General features: G+C 35.1%; 1 pseudogene; it reads left to right on the forward strand.

Moving 5' to 3' along the window:
• The first annotated feature begins 4,682 nt into the window (after nt 1-4,682).
• On the forward strand, nt 4,683-5,615 carry LOC103729561 (annotated as a pseudogene).
• The last annotated feature ends 5,162 nt before the right edge of the window (nt 5,616-10,777 follow it).

The raw sequence follows: 10,777 nt of genomic DNA on the forward strand, positions 1-10,777 counted from the left end.
TGCTTAGCCTTGCAATCTATAAGTTAATCTTAGCTTGTTTATTATGTAAATAAACCAACTAAGCCTTGAGATCCACAAGTGAACAAAAAAAAGAAAGAAAGAAAAAAAGAAATGCTAATAAAATATTCTTGAAGAAAAAATTAGAAAAAAAGAGGCTGGCAGAATATAAACAAGTTTCAGATATACCTCCTAAATTTGAATATAATTCATTTGAGCTATTGTTACAGATTTAGTTTGCTTTAACTTCAAGGAAGAGTAATCTGGATTCCGGGGCAAAGCCTCTAGAGCAATTTTGATTGGGTCTGATCCAATTCCCTTGTTACTGTAAATGATCTCACTTGTGTTCTGATGAGGGCAGAAAATATGCAGTGAGAATGGTTTTTAATGAGGACTCTCTGCTGTACTAGTGCAGTTCAGGTTTGCACTCTGTACCGTTGCCCTTCTAGACTCACACAGAGTCTTGTGTTATTTTATGCTTTGTCATTAAACCATGTTATTTTGTAGCTGCTTTTTAAAAATATGTATTAATGAGTTTTGGTACATTTCCTATAATAGATCTTAATCAAATTTAGACCCACTTCCCCATCCTCACTCCCCCTATGCACCTCCCACTAGATTTCATGCAATCTGTCATATATGTTAAGTCCTATTCAGTCAAGCATTTGTACCCAGATGTCCCTCATGGTAAGTTTATCTACTGGAGTCTAGTCAGCCTATCTTGGGTCACTGCCTTAAAGAAGATCTATACTCCCTCACCCAGAAGTAATCAGTTGCCAATTATTCCTTGGCTTGGATTGAGGCCTGCTGCCCATTTGCTCCATTCTATACTGTGTCTTTGTGGGACTGAGTCAGCATGGGTTTTGTGTATATGGTCACAAGTTCATATGCAAGTTCATATGAGCATGTTCCCAGTGGCCTGAAAATGTCTGTTTCCTTATGTTCCTGCATCAACCCTGGCTCTTACAATCTTTCCATCCTCTCTTCCACAATGGTGGAAGAGCCAGGTTGTGTGAGGTTTAAGAGTCCTATCCAGGACACACATTCTTCAGTCTCCTGTTCTCTAAAATTTAGACAGCTGTAGCCTGCAGTACACATCACACTCTTTTGTATGAGGAATATTTGCTAGTGAGAGTTGGGGGACATATTATTATTCTCTCTACCCCTTGTCCTGCTATGTTCCATAAGCCTTAGGTTGCAGTTGATTTTCTTTCAATAAGACTATTACACACTGCATTCACATTTATTAATTATCATTTTAAAAATTTCAGAAACTTGGTATTAACATAATGAGTTTTCATGTTATTAAGCATTCCAGTGCTTTTATTTTTTCTTCTTTGAATTACTGGGTTCTTTCAACAAGTGATAGGAAAGAAAAACAGTAAAGAAGGAACATCAGTAGACAAATGGAGCTGTCTGTCAGGTCCTAGCCCCTTCTCAACCACACCCTCTTTTGTTCATCATTTTCACCTGCAGTCATAGCCCCAAATATGCCATTTGGAAGGAGGAGATTTGTATTGTTGCAAAGGACTGTGGATTCTGTGATGCTGAGAGTAACAGCATAACTAGAAGTGATAATAGTATATTGAATGGTGTGCATGTTCAATAAGTATTTGCTTAAGATTTGTTAGTAGAGAAAGCAAAACTTAATTGTCCTAAAATGGTTTAGTCACTGGTCCCATTTTAGAAAAAGATGCATCCAACAGTATTAGTCTACCAGTCCACCATGCATTTGAGTGTGTATTTGTGTCACATTTGCTTATTTATTTGTTTGCTTATTTATTTATTTATATATTTATTTATTTGGAGGGTGTGTCATAACATGCATATGGATGCTAAAGAACCTAAAGGTGTCTTCTCATTTCACAATATGCATCCCTGGGATGGAACTCAAGTTTGTGGGCTCGGTAGCATGTACCCTTACTCACTGAGCCATCTCAATGACCTAAACATATATTTGTAAGAAACAATATTTATTAGACACATATTTCTGTCCATCTCTTAGATTATTAGGTTAGTGGTTAAATGAAGAACGAAAAAAGTTTAAGTCCCATTTTCATACTAATAAGTTTTCTGCTCACTTTCTAGATATATGATAAACACAGAAGTTCACAATAGAGATTAATTTAATGACATAGAATGATTTCAAAAAAGTAATTCCATGTCAATAACTTTTCCTTGAAAATAGGTTTGTCCCAGGGAACACATTATCATTTATTTTGGGGACTGAAATCACAATATTTATTAGTTATTGCAAATTCACAAGTACATTATATCATGCTTACTTTAATGTTATTTTAAAATGGTTCTTAATATAAAAATATCTTCCTTATATCATATCCAAGCAAGTAATATTAAACTAACATTTAATATATAAAATCACTTTATATTATCTTAAAGTACTAGGAAATGCAAGATCTTAAAGGAATATAAATGTTAATAAAATGTATATTTCAAATTCAATAATTATTGCAGCAAGCAATATTCATATTTGAATATGCCTATCAAAAGAGCGTAATATGAAAATGCTTTGAATTTTTTGCCCCATTTAACAACTTCTCCTGTTTTTACAGAGTAGTGTAGTGAATTAATGTGGGGATATTTGCATGATCTTATAAATAATATATGCATTGTTAAACAGATGACGGGAGCCAAAAAAACTCACACAAATCTATTAATCACTTGATGATATGCCTTTGCATGTACTTGTTGGCCTTGCACCATTATACTTGTGTAAAATGAACTGCTACTAAGATACATAGTTAATACCTGCTGTGAAAAATAAAGTGCATGAATTTACTTAACATATTTTTATCAGTATATGTTAATAATACTGTCAAATCTTCAAGAAAACTGTGCAGTCTTAGGCTATACTCTGACTAAATATAAATGTATTAAAATATATGCTTAATCTTATACATATGCATATATCTCTATGTAGACATGTATTTTAGGGGCACTGTTTTTGAAAATGTGTAATAGATATGAAACTGTAAGAATCATGGTAAATATTACAGGGAAGAATTGAGACCATTGTATGGAAAGAGACAATGTTGGGATACAATTTTCTATGAAGGACAGAATATGAAATTATCATAAACAATATAAAATAAATGATGTTATAACCAAAATATGACTAAAATAAGTTTTTTTACTTTAAAAAATTATTGAGAATTTCATACATGCATATGAGGTGTTTTGATCAAATCTACACACACTCCCTCCCCTCCAATACCTCCCATATCTCTTCATTACTTTTTTTCTGACAAGTTCATGTACTCTTTCCTTCCTTCCTTCCTTGCTTCATTCATTCATTCCTTCCCTTTCTTTTCTTTCTTTCTCTTCTTTCTTTCTTTCTTTTTTTCTTTTCTTTTGATGATTTTTTTAATCAGTGTTATCATTGAACCAAGAATGTTTACAAATTAAGAATACAAGGCTAAGAAAGATGAAATGATTCAAGAAAATGAGAAGAAACAACAACTAATCAAGCAATTGAAGGATCCTATCAAAAGTCATGGAACATCGCAATTTGGAAGATCATTATATGTGATTCTAGTGAATCTCCAAATATGATTAACCAACATCAAAACACAACGTTTAATAGCAAAATCTTCATTTCTATTTGACCAATACATGCAAAAACTGTACTGTCTTTACCTTTGAACAAGGCAATGAAAATCCACAAAGTTTATGATGAAATAATGGGATTAACAACAACTCTAATTTTTACTCAGGTATTTATGAAAATAACACACACACATTTGCCTAGTATATATCCAAAACATTTAAGCACCTATGTTATCAAAATTATGATCAACATTATTCTCCAGATGGATAAATTCTCATAATCTAGGCCTCATCATAATCTAGGCCTCAAATGAAAAGAATACATAGAAGCAAATGCCCTACACCAATTAGCAAAGCATCCACTGATATTAATATACTCTAGGTACACTGGGCATTCTAGCCCACACCTTTAACTCCAGCATTTTGGAGGCTTAGACAGGCACACAAATACACACACACACACACACACACACACACACACACATTCACACACATACTCACACATATATTCACACACATATACACACAGACATACACACAAACATACATACATACATACGCATGCACACATTGTGTGTGTGTGTCTGTGTAATATAGACATGTCTAGGCATGTGTACATGGCAAATATGATTTCCCATATGGAGGCCAGAGGCCAAAAATGATATCTTCCTTATTATTCTGCACTTTATTTTTTGAAGCAGGATTGATCTGTCATTAAACCTAGAGCTCTCTTTCATATCCACTGGATCACAAATAAGACCCCAAGTTCTCTGCCCCCCAGCATTGACACTAGGAATTGCCACCATCACACTCACCTTTCAGATGTGTGCTTGAGGTCTCAACTCTTGTCCTCATGATTGTACATCAGGTACTTTACCCAGTAACTGTCTTCCCAGCCCATACACTGTATTCGGTGCTTTGCATTTCCTCTCTCATTTGTCTTTTACTACTATTGTCTTATTGACCACTTCCAAAATGTTTTACTCTAATCTTTGTTTCAGAGTCTTCTGAGTATTTCACTTACATCGTGTTAAAAATATAGCTTTATCTCTCTGCTGTTCCTGGTTCCAGAGACAGACTCCTCTTCCATGTAGTGTCAACCTTGTCCCTGAGACACAATGGTGAAGAAGAGTGAATTTGGGAATATTGGGTGTTGGTTACCAGGGCTGACTTCAACTCTGGCAAAGTAGATATTGTTGCCATCTGTGTCCCCTTCATTGACCTTAACTACACGGTCTACATGGTCCAGTATGATTGTACTGTGACAAGGTCCACAGTACAATCAAGGCTGAGAATGGGAAACTTGTCATCAGTGGGAAGGCCATCTCCATCTTCGAGGAGCTAGATGCCAATATAAAATGGGGTGATGTTGGTGCCAAGTATGCCTGAGTCTATTGGGGTCTTCATTATCATGGAGAAGGCCAAGGCCCAATTGAAGGGTGAAGCCAAAAGGGTGATCATCTGCTTCTTCTGCTGATGCGTCTTGTTTGTTATGGTCATGAACCAGGAGAAGTAAGGCAACTGCCTCAAGATAGTCAGCAATGCCTCCTTCACTGCTGCTTAGAACCCCCTGTCCAAGATCATCCATGGCAGCTTCAGCAATTGAGGAATTCATGACCACAGTTCATGCCATCATGGCTGCCCAAAACACTGTGGACAGCTCCTCTGGGAAACTATGGCATGTTGGTCGTGGGACTGCCCAGAACATCATCTTTGCATTCACTGACAAGATCAAGATCATGGGAAAGATCATCCCAAAGCTCAACCTGAAACTTAGTGGCATGGCCTTCCAGAGTTCCTGCCCCCAATATGCTGGTGGTGGATTTCATCTGCCACCTGGAGAAAGCTGTAGATATGACGACATTAAGAAGTTTGTGAAGCAAACATTGGAGGGGCCCCTACAGGGCATCCAGGGCTATACTGAGAACCAGGTTGTATCCTCTGACTTTAACTGCAACACCCACCCTTCTACCTTTGATGCTGGGGCTGGCATTTCCTTCAACAACCTCTTTCTCAAGCTCATTTCCTGGTATGACAGCGAATTTGGCTAGGGCAACAGGGTTGTTGACCTCATGGTCCACATGTCCTCCAAGAAGTAAGAAGCCCTGAACCATTCACTGGAGCAAGAGGAAGAGAGAGGAACTTGGTTGGGAAGTCCTTGACTCAGCTCAGTCCCAGCACACTGAGCATTTCCCTTCACCATTTCCATCCCTGGACCCAGAAGAAGGGGTGGGGGTTAGGGAGCCCTATGCTCTTGAAGAACATCAATAAAGTTCACTGTACCCACTAAAAAATTACTGCTTCATTCAATGTTTTAAAGGTTGTAAAGTTTATCTGCTCCATAAATATAAAGAAATTTTGAATACTTGATAGTGTGGTATGATTTCTTTGGGTTAGATGGAGTTAAGAAATAAAATACTGGAGAAGGGGTGAACACTTAAAGAACGGATCCCACTCAGTAAATGTATGGCTATGAGAAGTCAAAGCAGAAGTTTATGCAGCAAGAATTAGTAAAGAAAAATAAAAAAGAAGCAGCAAGCAGAAAATAGAGAGACTCGCTACTGGGTGAGAAACTTGTAGGTCAAGCAACAATGGTCATTTATTCACAGAATAACCAGATACCTAATATATGTTTTTTAAAAAATCACATAGAAGAATCGCCACTTATGGTGCTTTATAAGATGAAATGAATTCTTATTTATTTCTAAGGAAACATTGAAGTTATTTTCCACTGAGACAGAAAATGGAAGTAGGTAAGAAAAAAAACATAGAATTTTTCAAAATTATATAAAAGAGCAGGAAATTAATGGGTGTAGAACTTGTCAGTCACATAAAGTCACAAGAAATAATTTCACTTTTATTCTAAGACATCGTTTGAGATTTTTAAAGTTTCCTGTACACGTTAACTACTTGTCTGCTTCAGCGCTTGAGCTGAGAGGCTCCCTTAACAAGTGCACATGGATTACAATAATTAATAGTGATACTCGTTTCATGAAAATCAATAAAGAACAACGAATACTATGATAGATGGAAACTGTCCCTGTTGGTATAATCAATATTAATATTTAGGAAATTTAAAAAATATTCATTGCAGACTTTATTTCCAATAGACTGTGAATGTCTTCACTATAGCAGCAAAGTATAGAGAAAACAATCTGGTGGATATTGATTGTGAACATGACAGGATATAGAATCATCTTGGAGACATACCTCTGGCATGTCTCTGAGAGATTAAGTGTAGATTTTGTCAGTTAAACTGGAAATACCCTAAAGCTAGGTGGCATCCTTTTTCATGGTTTGGAGTCTTAGACTGTGCAAAAAGAGAAAGTGATATAAACACTAGCATTTATCTCTCTCTGCTTCCCAACTGGATGCAATGAGACCAGGTGCTTCCTTCTATGATAGCTATAAGTATCCATCATTATGAACTGTATTACTCAAATCACAAGTTGAAATAAGCATTTTTTTTTTTTTTTAAGCTGCTTCTTTTCAGATGTTTGGTCACTGAAGTGAGAAGAGAATTCCAGGGCTGTAGAGAAAAAATAATAAGTGAAATACTTTTTTTAAAATTTACTAATTCAACACCTAACCTTTTGTAACTCAGTTTTTACCAAACTGTTCCTTTACAGTCATATTTTTCACCTTATTGTTTTACAAATATGTAGACGCTTATTAAGCTAAATAACAACAGTGCTACCCTAGGGCCTATGACCTCCCCAACCATGGGATTTTTACCATTCAATTCTATTTTAAAAACAATTCAGTAGAAAACGTATGGAGTTATTTATTGATAGTAGATAGGAAGCCCAGTGGCAGAGAGGGGTCCAAGCAACATGCATTCTTAATATTCATGCAAACAGTTTTCCACTTCCTCTAGGCAAGCCCCATCCCAAGAAATTTCCCCAATCTCACAAGTTAGTGCTACTTGCAGGGAAAGAAGTATTCAACAGAATGGCCTGAATGGTTCCTTTCATATACAACCACAGCAGTGCTTTTAATTAAGCTACTTAGTATAGTTACATATACTTAAAAAGGCACTTATAATGGAATACCTCTCTTCCACGATCATGAGCCTGGACTTTCCTTATTTAAGAAGCAGTATTTTTTCAACATGCCTTAAATAAAAGTAACTGAGTACCAAGTATTGGCGAGGCATTCTTGAGTTTGTTGAGTTTCCCCTCATGAGCTTAAATTTCCTCTGACAGTTAATTGTTTTGGAAAACAACTTCATTATGCAGGTATTACTGAATAATCTACAATTCTACATACATGAATCTTTAAATCAATCTCACACATGAGTTTGAGGCTCCCAAATAAGTGTGCTTGTCCTTTGAGGTCAGGGGTGTGTACTGTAGCTGTCAGGCTTGCAAAAGCAGAATCCATCATCCTTGGTATGTCTGTGATTTGCTACATGACAATATCTTTTGAATATTCGCCTTGGTATACTGTCGTTGAATGCATTGCATTTGTACATGAATTGGATTTTGTTAGTTTATTCCTCACAACTCCCATTTAAAATGAAATGACAGAGGAAACTGACTTGGTGGTTATGGCTGTAGTTCATTTTGTATCATGGTTGGAATTCATACAAACTTGTGATTCTAATATTCATTACAATTAACTGCTGGTCAATAACCTATTCGTAGTTATATTTTCAGAAAAAAATGCTAAATTATTTTGAGAAAAGTCATTGGCAATAAAACTACCTCTGCATTTTATTTATTATTTATTTATTTATTTATTTATTTATTTAATATCTATTCTTTTTGAGACAGGGTCTCCCTGTAGCCCCAGCTGTCCTGGAACTTACTATGTAGACCAGGCTGTCCTTGAACTCACAAAGATCCACCTGCTTCTGCTGCCCAAGTGCTGGGATTAAAGGCATGCGCCACAACACCCAGCTACCTCTGCATTTTAGAGCCTAAGTAGCAGTTTCATATCCTGCTGCTATTTTATTTGTTGTAAATTCTCAGGCAAATTTGAAGAATTTAAATTTCCTAAAGCTGAAAAAACTATTTTTAGCTTCAATCAAAAATACATGTTGATGAATTGTTCATCTTTATCTCTAGAGTAGGAAATCCATCAATTCATGCTAATTTACTATGAAAGTAAATATCAAAGCGCTTTTTCAGATTTACCAAACATGTTGTAACTAATGATAGGTAAAGGAGTTTGTGACAGTTGAGAAAAATTTACTATACATAGAATTTTATTAACTCTTTAAGGTAAAGACAGATTTTCAAACATTATGCTTGACAACCTGAGCTGAACAAATGCATGGAGTGTTATACATGATCTGAGATTGGAAATCATGCACATACAGCTCAATTAGCTCTTTTACATTTTAACATTGGAAAATTTTGACATGATAATAATTTAAAATATAATTGATAAAGGCTTTTCTAGCACTTTGTGTACTTGGCTGTGTTGAGTCTTCCCAATTGTCCTGTGAATTAGATACTATTTTATTTTATCTGTTGTTTCTCAATCCAGGAAACAGTTTGGATCATTGAGACCCCTGCTTAAGATCATACTATTTATAAATGGCAAACACAATAGAAGAACTAAAAGCATCCTGGCTTTTTAAACCGTCAATATTGTCTTCTGCATATCTGTCTTCCTTTTCCCTCCATCTCCACAACACAAGTTGTTCTCAGTCTTCTTTCACATGCTGCCTTTATATTCCAATCTTTTGAATAATCTTAGAACGGAAACTTTCAGTTCTAAGATTATTATTTCCCCATTTTGTGCCTAATGGACTTTTTAGCTTTTACATAGTGAGGCTTTTATCAAAGAGGACTATACTTCTGTAAATCAAGACATTTATTCTAAATATTATACAATGGTGATTGAAGAAAACTTGTTGCCCAAAGAGTCACAGCTTAAATCAGTCTGTGTTTATGACATCACCTTATAAGTTAGTTGAGTGGATTATAACGAATCATGATAGCTTGTATTGTCCATATATTGCTATGAGTATATTTTATTTTTATTATATTTATATTTACTTGAGGTGTGTGTGAGCGCACACGTGAGCGTGCCGACTCAAGTGTTGTGGATTTGCGGAGGTCAGTATAAAACTTGCAGGAGTTAGTTCTCTCCTTCCACCATATAGGGTCTTGGTATCAAACTCCATTTGTCCCATTGAACTGTGATGCAAATCCATAAACATATCTTGTTCATTAAATTTTATATAGTAACATGTTCATATTTCATGTATGCATTATTAAAAAATATATGAATACCTATGAAACATCTTACTCTTGTGTACTGATCTGTTGTGACAAAAAAAAAAAGAGAAAAAGAAACATCACAACAAAATTATGCATGGTAAAATTTTAATACATAAAAATATGAACAGTATGTGAGTTTCTAGTCTACTGGTTACTTTTCCTGTGTCTGCTTGAAATAGCAGTTATCAGTTTGTTTCCTCTTAAATACCTTTGGCATTAAAAAATCTTGAGATGACGTTCTGTCTCAGCATTTAACTATTTGATGATATACGTGGCAGTTGGTTGAAAAGCAGACTTTAATATGGGAATTGCAGAATAGTCGTAACAAACCTTTGAAGCCAATATAAAGAGAAACGAAATAATTTTAGGTGGGTCATAATACTCCTAAGATATTTTCAATCTGGGTCAATTTGGAAATAGGAAACAGCTCTTCTCTGTTTGCTTTTGAGTATTATTTGCTACAAATAAATCTTCCTTAATTTTCATCCAAGAATATTTACAAAGTGTTTGTATACTAAGCTCTCTCTCAAATGCAGCATTTCATGACTATCTTGGACACATGTCTTCAGAAGCTGCTTTCTAAAACAGAGAAAATTTCTTCTGTAAAATATAAGAAATTTTAAAAACATATAAATCAAATAAAATGTCACTTTATAACACACCACCTGTAAGTGAAATGCAGAGGCCTTTAGGAGGTCTTCCCATATGCTTCCTAGGCTGAATGTGGTTAAATTGTGATGTGTCTTATCTTTTAGGAATAAAATGATGGATATTTGTTTTTGATTTATCATATATGTATTAAACATTCTACTTCTTCCTTCAGAGGATGGTCAGAAAAAATTGATTTCTACCTAGAGATATTAGATCCTGGAGTAACAGTTATATTTGTTAAGATGATCAATAATTCATTTGGATATATATATATATCATTAGAATATATATATACACATATATATCATTAGGATATATATATTCAGACT

The sequence above is a fragment of the Nannospalax galili genome, unplaced genomic scaffold (genome assembly GCF_000622305.1).
Source record: "Nannospalax galili isolate Female #2095 unplaced genomic scaffold, S.galili_v1.0 scaffold292, whole genome shotgun sequence".
NCBI lineage: Eukaryota > Metazoa > Chordata > Mammalia > Rodentia > Spalacidae > Nannospalax > Nannospalax galili.